The sequence below is a fragment of the Salmo salar genome, chromosome 02, assembly GCF_965601325.2.
Source record: "Salmo salar chromosome 02, fSalSal1, whole genome shotgun sequence".
Taxonomy (NCBI): domain Eukaryota; kingdom Metazoa; phylum Chordata; class Actinopteri; order Salmoniformes; family Salmonidae; genus Salmo; species Salmo salar.
In genome coordinates this window covers 82,411,643-82,429,039 of record NC_138292.1, presented here as the reverse complement: position 1 = coordinate 82,429,039, position 17,397 = coordinate 82,411,643, and the positions used below count along the sequence as shown (strand labels likewise).

The following is a 17,397-nucleotide window of genomic DNA, read 5'->3' as shown; positions in this document are numbered from 1 at the left end:
ATGATAAGAACGAATATAGATCGCCTGTCGAAATACATTTTAGAGGGGATAGTAGAGATCTACCGGAGGCGCGCAAAATAGGTCTGATTATTCCAAACAAGAGGACCATAGAAAGTGAGAATACATATTAGAAAATAAATATAGCAATTAAGTAATTGAATAGAAATCAACACATATAAGTAATTGATTACACATTGGGAAATTTCCACGGGGGTAAGAAGATAATTTTGTGTGAGATAGATATATTGACCAGTCAAAAGCCATAAGTAACAACGGAAAAATGGGCTGTTAACCAGGGCCTTACAACCTCTGGGAAATAGCTTATTGTTGGATACATGTGAGACCTAATAAATCTATCAAAAGTCATAAAAGTTTTTATTCTAAGATCCTAGAGGAAATTAACAGTAGGTAAGAGATACACATAGAAGTAATTGAATCTGAGTTTTAAAAAGCACATAGAATAAGAAGATAGATATATTGATCAGTCAAAAGTCGCAAGGAACGACATAAAAATAAGTATTATTTATGGTCGTATATGTATTTATGGTCGTATACGTGTGAGATATAAGAATTCATGCAAATAATTATTCTGAAATTCTAGGAAAGATTAACGGTAGGTATTTTTCAAAATAGGTTAAGGATAATAATGGTAGAAAGCACATACATTGAGGTTAATAGCAAGTACATAGAGATTGTGAGGAGGACAGGATTTAGCAACCTTATTGAGAAAGTGGATAGAGGTCGAGAAAAGTGGATAGAGACAGTTAAAGAAAGGGGGAGATAGATGCTTTAACTGTCACAAACCGGGTCATTTTGCTAGAGATTGTGAGGCACCGTGTAATAAAGCAGGCCATAATCACTGAGGCTGTAAAAAGAGAAAAGGTGGAGTCAGAGCATTTAACAGTAACTATCGGGGTAATGGTGTTCAAGAGAGAAGGAAAAAGAAAATGCATACAACCAGATGATAGAAAGTGTTTCAATTGTGATAAGACAGGACATTTCGCCCGGGAGTGTAAGGCTCCCTGTAAACATTGTGACCGAGTAGGACAAAACCACTGAAATTGCAACCCCAAGCGATAGCATTGGTGGTTCAGAGATAGAATCCTTGCCTACCATGCGCGAGGCTCGGGCTCGTTTCTCAGCCTATGCATCAGTGGATTCAAATTTGAGTTGCTGATTGTCATTCAACTGTTGGTATGTTTTGCCTGGAAAGATACGGTTGTTAGTGGTTGTTTAAGATATAAACCTAACGTTTTGATAGCTTGTTTAGTTTAAATTGAAAGACGAATGCATTCAAAATAATAGCGAGACGAATTCGATAAAGTACGTTGTCTGTTGTCTAAATTGCCTGCTGAGAGGACTTATAGAGAATGGGAGTTGTATTTAAATAACTGAATCAAGGAAGAGACATTTACCTAAATCTAATGAATTATAATGAGCGGATAGGTGATTGCGATAGAGTAGTACCCACGAGATGTGTTTTTTATTTGAGAAGAGTTGAATGAAGTATTTTATACATTTGGCGATTTATATGGTACATTTAAAGTCGTAGACATTTCATAAGTGTGAAGCCGAAAGAGAGGAGAAAGTTGTAACATGTTTTAATCTTACGATAGAGGTAAGGCAGAACGTTGTTTGAGTAGGGGTTATATTTTGCCTACTGGAAAGAATAGGTGAGTTAGTCGCGCGCGCTAGCCTATATATTTGGCGGTAAGCGATTCAGGTTTGGATAGTTGAATCGTAAAAGTTTTGTGATAGTTTCTGGTTATTGATTCTTGGTTTGATTGTTTAGTTAACACCAGTGAATTTGAACAGGAAGTTAATGTATTCTAACATTATAATTTGTTTCCATTACGTGGAACAATGTCAGGTCAGTAAAGTGGATTGCAGGTTGAGTTAATTTTATTTTACGGGGACAGTGCACATTAATCACAGTTGTGTGTGTACAATGGCAGGGTATTCCTATCAAACACTTTGAGAGCCTGTTTGCAGACAGACTGAAGGGGTTTTAATGTTGTAAAGCAAGCTTGGCCCAAATTAGTCAAATAGTATATTAAGCAGGGAGTACAATGGAATTATAAGTATTATTAGGTTTTGTTTGTAGTCAACTTTTGGGTTTCTCAATCGGTGTAGTATAATGAAATGCTGACCAAGTGGTTGTTTTTTGGGGAAAAGGAGTGCTTCATTGTCTTTCTTTGGAATGTTTCCTAGAGCCACGATTTCTTAAAGGGGTATACACACATATGGAATCTTAGAAGTTACACACACATGGAATCGTTGAAGTTTTGTTTTCTGAGTTTTAATTAAACACGTGAAGTCTTTTGATAAGGGAAATGTTTTGGGAACCTGGGATCCAACATGTGGAACATGTGTGATGGTTTTTCCTTCATTTGTCTAAGGTAGTAAGAAACACTGTTCTGAAAGGGTGGTATGACTTGACTTCTATCATGGCTTTCCTTTGTGGTCTGATCAGCCTCATTGAAAAGCCATTTGGATAGTGAATTTAAGGTCATTTGTAATACTAATTTTAAGGAAATTTGTATAACTGATAATTATGATGGAGTTTAAAGTTCTTAGACATATTTGTGAGGGGTACAATAATTTTTCTTTGTGGACTTGTTCAGATTTGTGATTTTCATCTGATTGTTATTTGAATATCTTTTGACCTGTAGTAGTATTTTTATACATTATCTAGTTAAGTTTATTTTTCCTTAGGTAGTCAGCTGTTGTTGTATGCAGTGTAAGACATTTAAAAAACAACAAGGCTGTGAAATTTATGTAATAGTATTATTATATTTTGTTGTTGAATAAGGTTATAATCTTAGCAAGAAAAGTTGAATAATGGTAAGACTTAGGTTAAGTATTTAGGACATATTCTAAGCCAACAGGACAGGGATATATGACCTCCGTGGTGATCCAGGATCATTGAGAGTATCAGATAAACTTACTTAATTATGCAATCATCTTGATATTACTACCATAGACATGTTGATTTTTCTAAAAATCCAGGAGTGCAACCAGGGATACAGTGAGACATTTAGTCAATATTTGGAAACAACCCATATTTGATACGGACTGTTATGAGAAAGAGCGACAGACAGTTAGAAGGAAGGGCAGACGGAGAAGTCCTCTCCTGCACTGCTGAGACCTTGATGGTTTGGGAGTAGCAGGAGGAGAGCATAAGCCAGGAAGAGAAGATAGAAGTGACACAGAAGGGTTAGATAACAGTTACTGAGTGGAGACCAGCATAGTTACATTTTAAACAGGATTATATGGCAGAATGTAAGGCTCTCCTGAGAAATGGGGGACATAAATAATACTGTGACAGACAGAAAAAACTGAATAAGAATAAAAGGGGAAGAGAATTTGGTTCGCTTAGCTTTAGGATATTAATTCATGGAGAGATGATCGGCTCCATTGGTTTTAAAAAATATCTGAAAAGTTAGGAGGAGAGGCATGTATTTTAGTTTTGATTTGAAGTTTATTTTTGGTAAATTCGCTAAGAAGAGAGATGATGATTTTGTTGAAAGTAGGTGTTACCCTAACTAAAAGGGGAATGAAAGCTTAGTTGGTTTCAGGAACTAAGGTGTTAGACACTGAACCATTGCCCAGACACTATTCTGCACAGCAGGCCGAAATGGTAGCATTGACTACAGCCTGCGAAATAAGAAGGGAGAGAATGGTTACTATTTACACAGACAAGCACATTGGCATTTAAAACCACACAAAGCAGCACAGATAAATCTTCAAGAAGAAACGACACTTGACAGAGAATTGTTACAGGATAGCCAAGAATGAACGCCCCAGGGAGAATTGGACATGTGGAAAATGTCATCTTACAAGATAAGGTCTGACATGGGGATAATTTAGTAATCTTACCAAAGACACTGTTTAGATATGCGGTAATATTGACACATGGGCAGAGCCAGGTGTCAACAGGGAGGAAGGATGGTAGAGCAGGTAAGGAAACACTGCAGGTTAGGAAAGACTTAATGGCCTAGAGGAGAATTACAATTTTTTTTAAACAATTTAAATAAATTGTTTGTAGAATATCCATTCCAACATTTGGAAATGGACCTTATTGAACTATTCCGAAGTGAGGGGAAGAAGGGGTGTTTAACAATAATAGATAAGTACAGCAAATGGGTAGAAGCGTTACCAACTTACTTGGTGGACACGATTATGGTAGCTAATATATTAGGTGAAGATATTATCCCTAGAGTTGGTTTACTAATCCTTGTATCACAATTATGTTTCCATATAGCATTTGATAATCAAGGTGTATTATTTAGTCATTTAAGGGTAGAATGACAAGGGAATTATAAAATAAAGGTAAATGAATAAAGAATCCAACCCTGTCACGTAACCAATTAGTAGTTATGTAGCATGTATAATGAATAATTAAAGTACTAATCGACAGGCCCATAAGGTCTAGTAGAAGCCCAGGACAAAGTGTGTGTGTGTGTGTGTGTGTGTGTGTGTGTGTGTGTGTGTGTGTGTGTGTGTGTGTGTGTGTGTGTGTGTGTGTGTGTGTGTGTGTGTGTGTTTTAGTGGGCCTAAGATAACAACAAGTAGACTGTGATTGACCCGGCAGCTGAGGAACTTTGAGTAACTTAGAGAAGAAAGGGAGTGACCCTCAAGGTTTCTCTAATCTCGGGGGAAAGGAACAGACAGCACTGGATAGTGATTAACCTCTCTAGGGTAGGTGGGACGCAATCGTCCCACACTATTCAACAGCCAGTGAAAAATCAAAGCGCCAAATTCAAAACCACAAAATGTCATAATTCAAAGTTCTCAAACATAGGACTATTTTACACCATTTTATAGATACACTTCTCCTGAATCGAACCACGTTGTCCGATTTCAAAAAGGCTTTACAGCGAAAGCAAAACATTAGATTATGTTAGAGTACATGGACACAAATAACCACAGCCATTTCCAAGCAACTAGCATGCATCACAAATACCCAAAACATAGCTAAATGAAGCACTAACCTTTGACGATCTTCATCAGATGACACTCCTAGGACATCATGTTACACAATACATGCATTTTTTGTTCGATCAAGTTAATATTTATATCTAAAAACAGCATTTTACATTGGCGCGTGACGTTCAGAAAATATTTTGCCTCCAATACTTTCGGTGAATCAGCACTACAAAAATACTCGTCATAAACCTTGATAAAATATTAAACTGTCATTCAAAGAATTATAGATGAACATCTCCTTTATGCTAACGCTGTGAAAGATTTCAAAATAACTTTACTGGGAAAGCACACTTTGCAATAATCTGAGTACTGCGCTCAGAAAAATACACTAGGCAATACAGATACCCGCCATTTTGAAGTCATCTAAAATATTAAATAGCATTAGAAATATTCACTTATCTTTGATGATCTTCATCAGAAGGCACTTCCAGGAATCCCAGGTCCACAATAAATGTTGTTTTGTTCGATAAACTCCATAATTTAGTCCAAATAGCTCCTTGTTGTTCGCGCGTTCAGTTCAGCTACTCCAAATGTAGGAAGCGCGCCGACAATGTCATGAAGAAAAGTAAAAAAAAAAAAACTATTTATGTTCATTCAAACATGTCAAACGTTGTAAAGCATCAATCTTTAGGGCCTTTAGAATGTGAAACTTCAGTAATATTCCAACTTGACGGTTGAAAAACGTTTTGGAACACAGGTCCCTTCTCACATGAACGCGCGTCAATGAACTGATGGGTCTACAACTTCCCAGCCTTCTTGTTCGGTCTCTGTTCATCATAGACGCCTCAAACAACTTTCTAAAGACTGTTGACATCTAGTGGAAGCCTTAGGGTTCATTTTGCACTCCCTAACTCACTGTGTGTTCGATTGGCAATGACTTGAAAGCACTACAAGCACCAGAATTCTCACTTCCTGGTTAGATTTTTCTCAGGTTTTTGCCTGCCATATGAGTTCTGTTATACTCACAGACATCATTCAAACAGTTTTAGAAACTTCAGAGTGTTTTCTATCCAAATCTACTAATAATATGCATATTCTAGTTCCTGGGCCCGAGTAGTAAGCCGTTTTAATTTGGGTACGTTTTTCATCCGGCCGTGAAAATACTGCCCCCTACCCTAGAGGTTAACAGTGATGAGAACTCCAGGGAGGGATTCAACTCACCTACTGTTTGTGTGGAGCTATGTGCGTAAGTGGAGAGTTAGCATAAAATGAATGTCTTTGTTATTTGGACCTCAGAATGTTCTCTGAATAAACTGTACAGACCTTCTGCAGAAAGCTGAGTCCTTGTCTAATTATTCTTAACCCAGTGTCTTACAAACCTTGGGGATTAGTCAAGGCTTATTGATTGTTAATTATTATCATTGGGATAGAAAATTCCACTGACAGCTATGCAATTACATGGGTGGCAGGTGAGTTTCAAGTTTGGGGAAGATCATTTTCACCATACAAATGCACCTTTAACCTGTTAGGGCTAGGGGGCAGTATTTGCACGGCTGGATAAAAAAATTTACCCGATTTAATCTGGTTACTAATCCTACCCAGTAACTAGAATATGCATATACTTATTATATATGGATAGAAAACACTCTAAAGTTTCTAAAACTGTTTGAATGGTGTCTGTGAGTATAACAGAACTCATTTGGCAGGCAAAACCCTGAGACATTTTCTGACAGGAAGTGGATACCTGATGTGTTGTATTACCTTTAAACCTATGCCATTGAAAAACACAGGGGCTGAGGAATATTTTGGCACTTCCTATTGCTTCCACTAGATGTCACCAGCCTTTACAAAGTGTTTTGAGTCTTCTGGAGGGAGATCTGACCGAACAAGAGCCATGGAACGATGATGGCCCATTAGACACCTGGCGCGCGAGTTCATGTTGGGTACCCTCGTTCCAATACGTTATAAAAGAGTATGCATTCGTCCACCTTGAATATTATTCATGTTCTGGTTAAAAAAGGCCCTAATGATTTATGCTATACAACGTTTGACATGTTTGAACGAACGTAAATATATTTTTTCCCCTCGTTCATGAAGTGAAGTCCGGCGGGCTTAGATCATGTGCTAACAAGACGGAGATTTTTGGACATAAATGATGAGCTTTTTTGAACAAAACTACATTCGTTATGGACCTGTGATACCTGGAAGTGACATCTGATGAAGAGAATCAAAGGTAATGGATTATTTACATAGTATTTTCGATTTTAGATCTCCCCAACATGACGACTAGTCTGTATTGCAACGCGTATTTTTCTGGGCGCAGTGCTCAGATTATTGCAAAGTGTGATTTCCCAGTAAGGTTATTTTTAAATCTGGCAAGTTGATTGCGTTCAAGAGATGTAAATCTATAATTCTTTAAATGACAATATAATATTTTACCAATGTTTTCTAATTTTAATTATTTAATTTGTGATGACTTGACTGCCGGTTATTGGAGGGAAACGATTTCCTCAACATCAATGCCATAGTAAAATGCTGTTTTTGGATATAAATATGAACTTGATAGAACTAAAAATGCATGCATTGTCTAACATAATGTCCTAGGAGTGTCATCTGATGGAGATTGTAAAAGGTTAGTGCATCATTTTAGCTGGTTTTATGGTTTTGGTGACCCTGTCTTTGAATTGACAAAACATTACACACAACTCTTGTAAATGTACTGTCCTAACATACTCTAAATTTATGCTTTCGCCGTAAAACCTTTTTGAAATCGTAAAACGTGGTTAGATTAAGGAGATGTTTATCTTTCAAAGGGTGTAAAATAGTTGTATGTTTGAAAAATTTGAATTTTGACATTTATTTGGATTCAAATTTGCCGCTCTTGAAATGCACCTGCTGTTGATGGAGTGCACCACGGGGGGGCCGCCTGCGTCCCACCTAGCCCATAGAGGTTAATAAAGCATAACATGCATCATCTCATTTTGCGGTGACCTTTGAGAGTGGTGTTTTCCCGGCCGACATGCATCAACTCATTTGCGATCACCTTTGAGAATGGTGTTTTCCCGCTAATTGATTTGCATTCTGGAACATTTGCGTTTATTGCCTACAGCTGTGCGCGCATTGCTGTGCTTATAATGTGAAGAAATAGCCTTATAGTTTATCAACATTTTAAGCTAAACGTTATGAGCTGTTTGCATCAGCCTCATTGCTTTAACAAAATAAAATAAAAATGATTCAAGTGGTTGTATTCATTTGGGATCTATTGAATCCAAAACTGACCAAGAGAATGTTTGGATTATTTATTTATTGCACAGAAGGACAAGTCAACTTTTGTACTATGAGGGATACTAGATTGACCTAGGCAAGTGCTTTTGCTGTTCGTTACTCATCTTGTTGGCTTGGAAAAGTAAATGTGGACAGTTCTTCTAACATCTTCAGTATGTCCCTTGGAATTCAATAAGGAGGACACACGCAGTTCCGTCCCCGATGTATCTGTCTTCACTTGTAGCCTACTTCGGAGCTGAGTTGCCTGTGAGAAGGACCCGATCAAGTAACGGGCATTGGCTAATAAGAATGAAGATATCTGATAGAGCCATGTGAGTGAGAGGTCTTTTGGAACATGGCGATTGGCAGCTGAGAGAAGGGAATTCTAATTATTATATTCAGCCCAAGGGCACAACCACCACAAAAGGCATGGATTTTTTTAGAGGGCATTAGGGCCACACGGGGATGCCGCCAGGAACTTCGAGCCCTGGTGAGAATGTTATCAAGTGCTTGTCAAATTGTGAATGAGAGACTGATGAAGTGTGTGCAGCCTGCGCAAGAAACAGCAGAGCTCATGCCTTTCATTCAACTTTTTTCAAATCATTAGAGTCGCATCATGCAGCCTTACAGGCTGGCTAAGAACCAGATGGTCGTGCTGACAGAGCTCCAGAGTTCCTCTGTGGAGATGGGAGAGCCTTCCAGTAGGACAACCATCTCTGCAGCACTCCACCAGTCAGGCCTTTATGGTTGAGTGGCCAGGTGGAAGACACTTTTCAGTAAACGGCACATGGACAGCCCGCTTGGAGTTTGCCAAAAGGCACCTAAAGGACTCGGACCATGAGAAACCATATTCTCTGGTCTGATGAAACAGATTGAATTCTTTGGCCTGAATGCCAACTGTCACGTCTGGAGGAAACCTGGCATCATCCCTAAGGGGAAGTATGGTGGTGGCAGCATCATGCTGTGGGGATGTTTTTCAGCAGAAGGGACTGGGAGACTAGTCAGGATCGAGGGAAAGATGAACGGAGCAAAGTACAGGGGGATCCTTGATTAAAAAACCTGCTCCAGAGTGCTCAGGACCTTAGACTGGGATGAAGGTTCACTTTCCAACAGCACAACGACCCTAAGCACACAGCCAAGACAATGCAGAAGTGGCTTCGGGACAAGTCTCAGAAAGTCCTTGAGTGGACCAGCCAGAGAAAACAGACTTGAACCCAATCTAACATCTCTGGAGAGACCTGAAAATAGCTGTACAGCGACGCTCCCCATCCAACCTGACAGAGCTCGAGAGGATCTGCAGAGAAGAATGGGAGAAACTCTCCAAATACAGGTGTGCCAAGCTTGTAGCGTCATACCCAAGAAGACTCAAGGCTGTCATCGCAGCCAAAGGTGTTTCAACAAAGTACTGAGTAAAGGGTCTGAATACTTATGTAAATGTGATCTTTCTGGTTGTTTTTTTGTAATAAATTTGCAAACATTTCTAAAAACCTGTTTTGCTTTGTCATTATGGAATATTGTGTGTGGATTGATGAGGGGGAAAAACTATTTAATCAATTTTAGAATAAGGCTGTAACATAGCAAAATGTGTAAAAAGTCAAGGGGTCTGAATACTTTCTGAATTCACCGAGTTAACAATGTGGTTCTGATTACTGCTGGGAGTGGGACTGCTTCCAGATTATTTTTAAATTTTAGTCATTTAGCAGACGCTCTTATCCAGAGCGACTTACAGTAGTGAATGCATACATATCATACATTTTTTTTCTCCGTACTGGTCCCCCGTGGGCATCGAACCCACAACCCTGGTGTTGCAAACACCATGCTCTACCAACTGAGCCACACAGGATACATTCACTGAGTTAACAATGTGGTTCTGATTACTGCTGGGAGTGGGACTGCTTCCAGATACATTCACTGAGTTAACAATGTGGTTCTGATTACTGCTGGGAGTGGGACTGCTTCCAGATACATTCACTGAGTTAACCCTTGTGTGGTGTTCATGTTGTTGTTGTTATTCACCCAATGTTCGCGGGTCTAATGGACCCACAACATTATTGGGTTTCTAAAACAATACAGCCATAACAATTTATGTAAAAATACTTTGATGTTGACTTATCAATTGCAAGCAATATAGGCAGCATACATGGTTAATATTTGCTATTTACCTCTGCTAGATCACATTTATCAATAAAAGCGCTATTAGTTTTTTTTAAATAAAATGTGATTTTTGTAAACACAAATCTAATATAATCAAGACATGGGTGGAAAAAATCATGTTTATCTTGAACAAATATAAATGAAACAAGGTTTTCATCAGTGTTGATGTTTATTGCTTTGAACTGATGAAATTGGAATGACAAATTTTACATACAGTATTTAATGGAAATGATAAATGAACCCCATTGTACACAAATTGAGGCCAGTATACACACCACATGAGGGATAGAGTTTTACTGTGTGTGTGTGTGTGTGTGTGTGGGTGTGTGGAAATGTATTTCTTGCAGTTGATGCATGTCTTCCTGTTCTTCTTGGGTCCACACATCACAGCGTTTCTTCTTGTTGCTACCGGCTGCAATCTAGAATGAGGAAAACACTTAGTTCAGGAATTTTACTAACATCTCACTCACTCACATATATAGTTACCGCAGGCCAAGGTAGGAGAGTCAGACACACACACATGCAACAACATCACTCACACTTCCGGTATTGGAGTTGTTGGTTCTGTGGGTCGGGCGAATGGGGCAACAGCATCCTCCTCCTGAATCCTCCTCACGATGGCTGCAGAAGCTGGGGTCCTTGGGATATGTTGCCTCCTCTGGATTTGAGGTCTTACCAATGCCTTCCCTCTGTTCCAATCTGGGTTCAACGCCGTCCAGATGACAAATGTGTTGTAAGTTGAGATGTCAAGATGTTGAAGAATATTTATTTGTTGTGTCCCTACCCCAATCTGCACCTGGCTGGGGTAGGGTGTGGGGAAAATACTGCATTTTTTACAATGTATTGAAATAATGTGTAGTAATAACATTGTGCAGGTTCCCGCAATACATTGTGTAGTTTCACACACTACAAAGGGTGGGAGGAGGAAGACAGAGTGAAGGCACACAGCAAACCTTTTTGTTTCATTTTTACTTGTTTTCACCTACACACACACTTTTCCACACTTTTATTACCCTCGTGTCTAGTGGAGCCGAACACCACATATGTAATATAAATGTGTAGGTGTGCACCCAATGAAAATGTGTTATTTTACATGTTCTTCACAGAAAATGAGCCAAGGCCAATGAGTCTCAGGTTGGAAAAATTATTCATTGAATCATTTTTATTTTTGTAAAAATTGAAAATTTCTCCCACAGACCTGAACACCACACAAGGGTTAACAATGTGGTTGTGATTATCACTGGGAGTGGTACTGATTCCAGATATGTTGACTGTGTTAACAATGTGTGTCAAAGAAAATGCTACATTGTACAGTTTGTGTGAAGAGTGTGTGTTTAGTGTGTGTGTAGAAGTTGATATAGTTTGTGTGAAGACTGTGTGTTTAGTGTGAGTGTGTATAGGTTGATATAGTTTGTGTGAAGAGTGTTTTTATCTTCTTTCAATGACCACTATTGTCCGTTGAATGATACCTGTTCTAATAATGTTTGGAATGCATCAATAAAAAATAAAAGGAATACGTCTGCTTGCAACTTTATAAACATGTTTCATAAAAATTAGATTGTTCTTTTTTTTACCCATTTTATTTGACTAAACTTCCTCAAAACTGTAATGATAAAATCGGAACTTTACACAAACAAGGAGAAGCGGATTAATTATAGCTAGAAGGTCATAGCTAGAAGGGATCCAGCTTTTGTCAAATTAACGTCAAATGTTGAAATATTTACCATTTTAGCTAACCCTTTTCCTGAGCTTAACCCAATTCTCCTAACCTGCTGCTTACATTCTCCTGACCTGCTAAGAGACGTCAAATCTGACGTTCATTTGACGAAAGCCGTATCCCTTCTAGCCATGGGCTGGGAAAGGGGACGTGACGATGACGTTGAGTTTCTGATATAACTCAATGGAATGGCTCTGGTCTGTTGTTATTTGGGGAAGTAGAGTTCTGACAGACGTTCTTGCCTCAGCTGAAAACGTTAGCTAGATTTCTCTACTGGAGTACTCGCTCTCAAACTACAAAGCCAGGACAACTGTAACTGAACGCAGTGAAGGATCTCGCTATCTTACACTCAGAAGTTATTTGACTAGTGGAAACGTCGTCGGAGAGAGAGACTTGCTAGTAGCTAGCTAACTAAATTACTACAATGGAGCAGGTTAGCTAACTTTACATCGTTCATTCTGTTCTGGTTTGTTGTAGTGTCACAATAATAATCACTAGTGATGGGGAAACTAAGCTTCCTGAAGCATTGAGGCTTTCCAGCACTAAGGTAAAGTAGGTTTTATGTCAGACATTTGCTGTTTGCCTATTTAAACGTTGACAACCAATTCCATTCCTCTCTGATCATTACTAAGGGTCTATTACAAGCAAACGTTTTGTTACGGACAGGGCAGATAATTGTTATTTATATATTTTTTGACTGGGGTGCAGGGGCGAAAATCTGATATCAACTTTGGAGGGGACAATTACATGAATTTTCTCAAGAGCAATTCCTGAGGGGGACACCAAAAGTAGTGCTGTAACACACAGCCTACATTGTAATATGGTAAATGTATATTGAGGAACCAAAGAAATAAGGTGTTTGCTGTACTCCTAACTATCGGTACCCAAAACTACACAACTAATCACAACAGCAATACCGTTGCCTTTAACAAATCTTAGTTCAGTCACCAGTTTAAGTTGAGACTGGGGGTATCCATGACATTTTCCAGTTATGTTCCTATTTTACAAGTAAAAAAATTGAGAACCTTTCATAATGTTGCCAAACAAAGACTCAACAAACTTACCTGAGACTCCCTGTCTCTGCCAGTCTGTCCCTGCATATCTGTCCCCAACTCTGCTGTCTGTGTGCCATCTGTTGCCTGCTCTGCCTAATGACATCATTTGTGAAACATTTCCATTAGAATTTCATTTCTTTCTTATGAACATTTTATCAACTAGTCTTTGAGATATTAGGCTACTAGGGTTCTTACTTTGTGTTTTGGTGTACTGAAAAATACTCTGTCCGTCTTTTATTTTTCTGCCATTTTTCTACCTGGCTGGCTGGCTACACGCACACACAGTGTGTAGGTTATATACAGTAGGAGATGGGCTTCTATCATATCTTTTATCATTCTATTTGGGCTTCGATCTAAAAGGTAGCTAACAAATGTGAAACGGATTAAAATGACAAGAGTTGACAGCTGTATGAGTTCACCATTTACACAACATATGCTGCAACCTTTTGTAATTTTAATAGTTTGTTTCATATTGGCTGGCTTCCAACAATAACTGAATTTGCAAAGCTAGCGAGCACCAATTCCGTTTAATAAAATCAAATAAATAAATAAAAGTTCCCTTGCGACAATTTAGCTTTTGCAACGAGACCATTAAATATATTTAAGACAATGGTAGAAGAGAGTGTAGTTCTGTTCAGTTTGGACTTCAGTTTATCGCTAACCTTATCACAGGGACTTTGAAGCACTAACTTACATCATCTGCATGCTGATCTTGGAATAAATTGACGATAGCAAAGATTCCATCTTTGACGAGGCCACATAAATGGAATAGGTACTAGCTAGCTTAATAGTTCATATTTGCTCGCTAGCTCTGCATATTCAGCTAGTGTGTGTGCGCGATTGACTGGATTAACCTCACGTCAGTTACGTTCATTGAGTGCCTTTCAGACAGTGGATACGACCCCTCTGTTACCTTGCCAACTAAGGAACTGGCAGTGGATCAAACCATTGTGAGGCAAAGGGTGGGGGGGTCGCAATCTTTTGAAACTTAAAAACGCGCTATTAAGTGTCTATAATCAGCACAATTGCTTTCATTGCGTATTATTAATATTATTTAAATTACATAGTTATGTTTCAGTGATATATTGAGGGGGACAAATCATGTTTTTCCCAGGATGGGGGGGGGGGGGGGGTCGTGTCCCCCCCGGGATTTCTGCCCCTGCTGGGGTGAAATTGTAATCGATATAAGAGCCCTTGAGAATCTCAGTGATGTGGTTAATTCCACTTTTAAAAAAAATAAAGTATAACCTTGTAACTGCAATAACGTTTTTATTGATTGCTAAAATAAAATAAAAAAGCCTGGCATACTTTTACAACCTTTTTGATTTGCACAAAGTTGATTTGATAGAAATAATCAAATCATATAAAATTGCATTTAAATCTCTTACCGGCTATAACGTTTTCATGGATTGGCATAGAAACATCAAACTAAATCCAAATGATTGAAACCAGACCCTCAACGGAACTGACCCAAGCCATCACCTTCATCCAAGTTTCCGCTGTACAAATGGTACTACAGAATGACCTGCCGGTGTCTCTCAGCACAGCCCTCTCAGAGACAAACGCTGTGATTTTCTAAACCAATTAGTTGCTAGACACCAGGTTGCCAGGTGCCTTATCACACTGTGGGGTCAGCCAATCACAGGCAGTCATCTTGGGTTCCAGATCCCCAATTCCTGTCTTCTTCAAGCAGTGCCATTCCCATTTTGTTACAAAGTGGGATTGGAATCAATTTAATATAACTATTTTACGAATCACAAGTTTTATGGACTCACTCAAGCTTATTTCTCTCAAATGCTGTACTCAAATTTGTTTAAATCCCTGTTAGTGAGCATTTCTCCTTTGCCAAGATAATCCATCCACATGACAGGTGTGGCATATCAAGAAGCGGATTAAACAGCATGATCATTACACAGGTGCACCTTGTGCTGGGGACAGTAAAAGGCCACTAGAATGTGCAGTTTTGTCACACTACACAAGGCCACAGAGATCTCAAGTTTTTAGGGAATGTGCAATTGGCATACTGACTGCAGGGATGTCCAACTGAGCTGTTGCCAGATAATTGAATGTTAATTTCTCTACCATAAGCCACTTCCAATGTTATTTTAGAGAATTTGACAGTATGCCTAACAGGCCTCAACTGCAGACCATGTGTATGGCGTCATGTGAGTGGTTTGCTGTTGTCAACGTGGTGAACAGAGTGCCCCATGGTGGCAGTGGGGTTATGGTATGGGCAGGCATAAGCTATGGACAACAAACCGAATTGCATTTTATTGATGGAAATTTCAATGCAGAAAATACTGTGACGAGATCCTGAGACCCATTCTTTTTTCAGCTATCTGACCAACAGATGCATATCTGTATTCCCAGTCATGTGAAATCCATAGATTAGGGCCTAATAAATGTATTTCAATTTACCTATTTCCTCTCATAAACTGTAACTCAGTAAAATCTTTGAAATTGTTGCATTTTATATTTCTGACCAAAGAACTTTTGGAAAGCTGGGCAGTGATTGGTAGATGGGTAACAATGACAAATTGGACAATAAATATCTCTTTAAAGATGGTCAAGTTAATAACGATGCTGTGGGTGATGTATTAAACCACCCAGACACATCGCTGTGGGTGATGTATTAAACCACCCAGACACATCTAAGATGCAGTCGTCCATCTGAACTGACATGCAGGACAGGAAGGAAACTGCTTAGGGATGTCACCATGATGCCATTGTTGGTTTTAAAACAGCTACAGAGTTTTTAATGGCTGTGATGGGAGAAAACTGAGGATGGATCAACATCATACACTGAACACAAATAGAAATACAAAAAGGTGCTGGTACTCATTCTGGGTGCTCTTACTGTTTACATTTAGTTGCAGGAACTCTGCATTACTTTTGCGCTTATTATTCTATGAGTGGTGAATGAACTAAAGCAGTTGAACGTTTTTGAGGTGATGCAATGTGAATAAGCGTTAAATATTTCGCCCTTCCTGTGGTTTCCAGCACAACGCTAGCCCGCCCCCCTCCACCCTCATGGAATCCCCGGATTGCGCCTCTTCCAGTAGGGCCTTACTACTGGGTCTGAAGAGGTTGTCTGTGCGCTTGGTCGACTGCAGGAAAACACTGGGGCTGAGTCGAACTATGAGAGTACGAGACGTGGAGAAGGCGGGAGATTTAACTGATCAAAGTAAGTAGGAGGTTTTTATTATAGGATCAGAAACACAATTTGCTTTTTTGCAGTGTTTAATTTGCATTGTTTAATTTGCAGTGTTTACTTCAACCTTCACATTCCGTAATAAAGTGAAACATTTTGTGGAAAGATAAGAGGATGTTGCAAAGATGGTGTATATACCCTATTCACCCATCTTTTACAATAGTATATATTTTTTCACACTTGAAATTGCATCGAAGTGTGTAGCTGCATTCACGGATGTTCTCGTTCACACAGGAGAGAGACGTGACTGTTGTGGATCCTCTGGGGAGTCTCAACATCCTGATACTGACGAGGCAGCACCTCTCTAGATCGGAAACACTTCAAGAAAACACCAGGGGAGACCCACCGGGAAACAAACCTCACAGCTACCCTGACTGTGAGAAGAGTTGCAACTCTTCCTCAAAACTTAAAGTACACTAGCGAACACATACAGGAGAGAAACCATACGGCTGTGTTAAATGTGGGAACAGCCCTGACTGCACACAAGAGAACACACACTAGAGAAAAACCTTACAGCTGCTCCCATTTGTAGTAAGATGTTCTCTAAAATGGGAAATCTGATAGTACACCAATGAACACAGAGAAGAGAAACCGTACCACTGCTCTAACTATGGAAAGAGTTTTGCTGACTCAAGAAACCTGAAAGTTAATCAGAGAGCACACACTGGAGTGAAACCTTACCACTGCACACGATGGGAAGAGTTTTCACAATCGAGTGCTTAAAGTGATTTTTCAGCATGACTAAATGTATTTCTCTATCACTGGGTTTTATAGCATGGCTTTAAATGCGTAGTGATATGAGCTCTCTGTGTGGGGAGGTTTGGGGAGAGGTTGGTACACGCATGATGATTTTCTATAGTTTCATTTACTTCTAGCTGAATCATGCCTGTTCTAACAATATATTCACATGTTTACAAAGTATGAATAAAGTAAAAAAATAAAATAATACATCTGCTTGCAACTTTATTACATTTAATTTCATGAAACTTTTGTGTTTTTAACTTTCATTTATTTTTTATATTTTTTAAAGCTCCTAATTATAAAATCAGAACTTGTACACAAATAAA

At 39.0% G+C, this 17,397-nt stretch overlaps 1 long non-coding RNA gene across 1 annotated transcript; it reads left to right on the top strand.

Annotated features, from left to right (window-relative positions):
- The first annotated feature begins 12,256 nt into the window (after positions 1-12,256).
- Positions 12,257-17,231, top strand: LOC145864345 (uncharacterized). Its single transcript, XR_014382915.1, has 3 exons — positions 12,257-12,497; positions 16,120-16,303; positions 16,565-17,231. It is a non-coding gene; the product is annotated as an uncharacterized LOC145864345 (long non-coding RNA).
- The last annotated feature ends 166 nt before the right edge of the window (positions 17,232-17,397 follow it).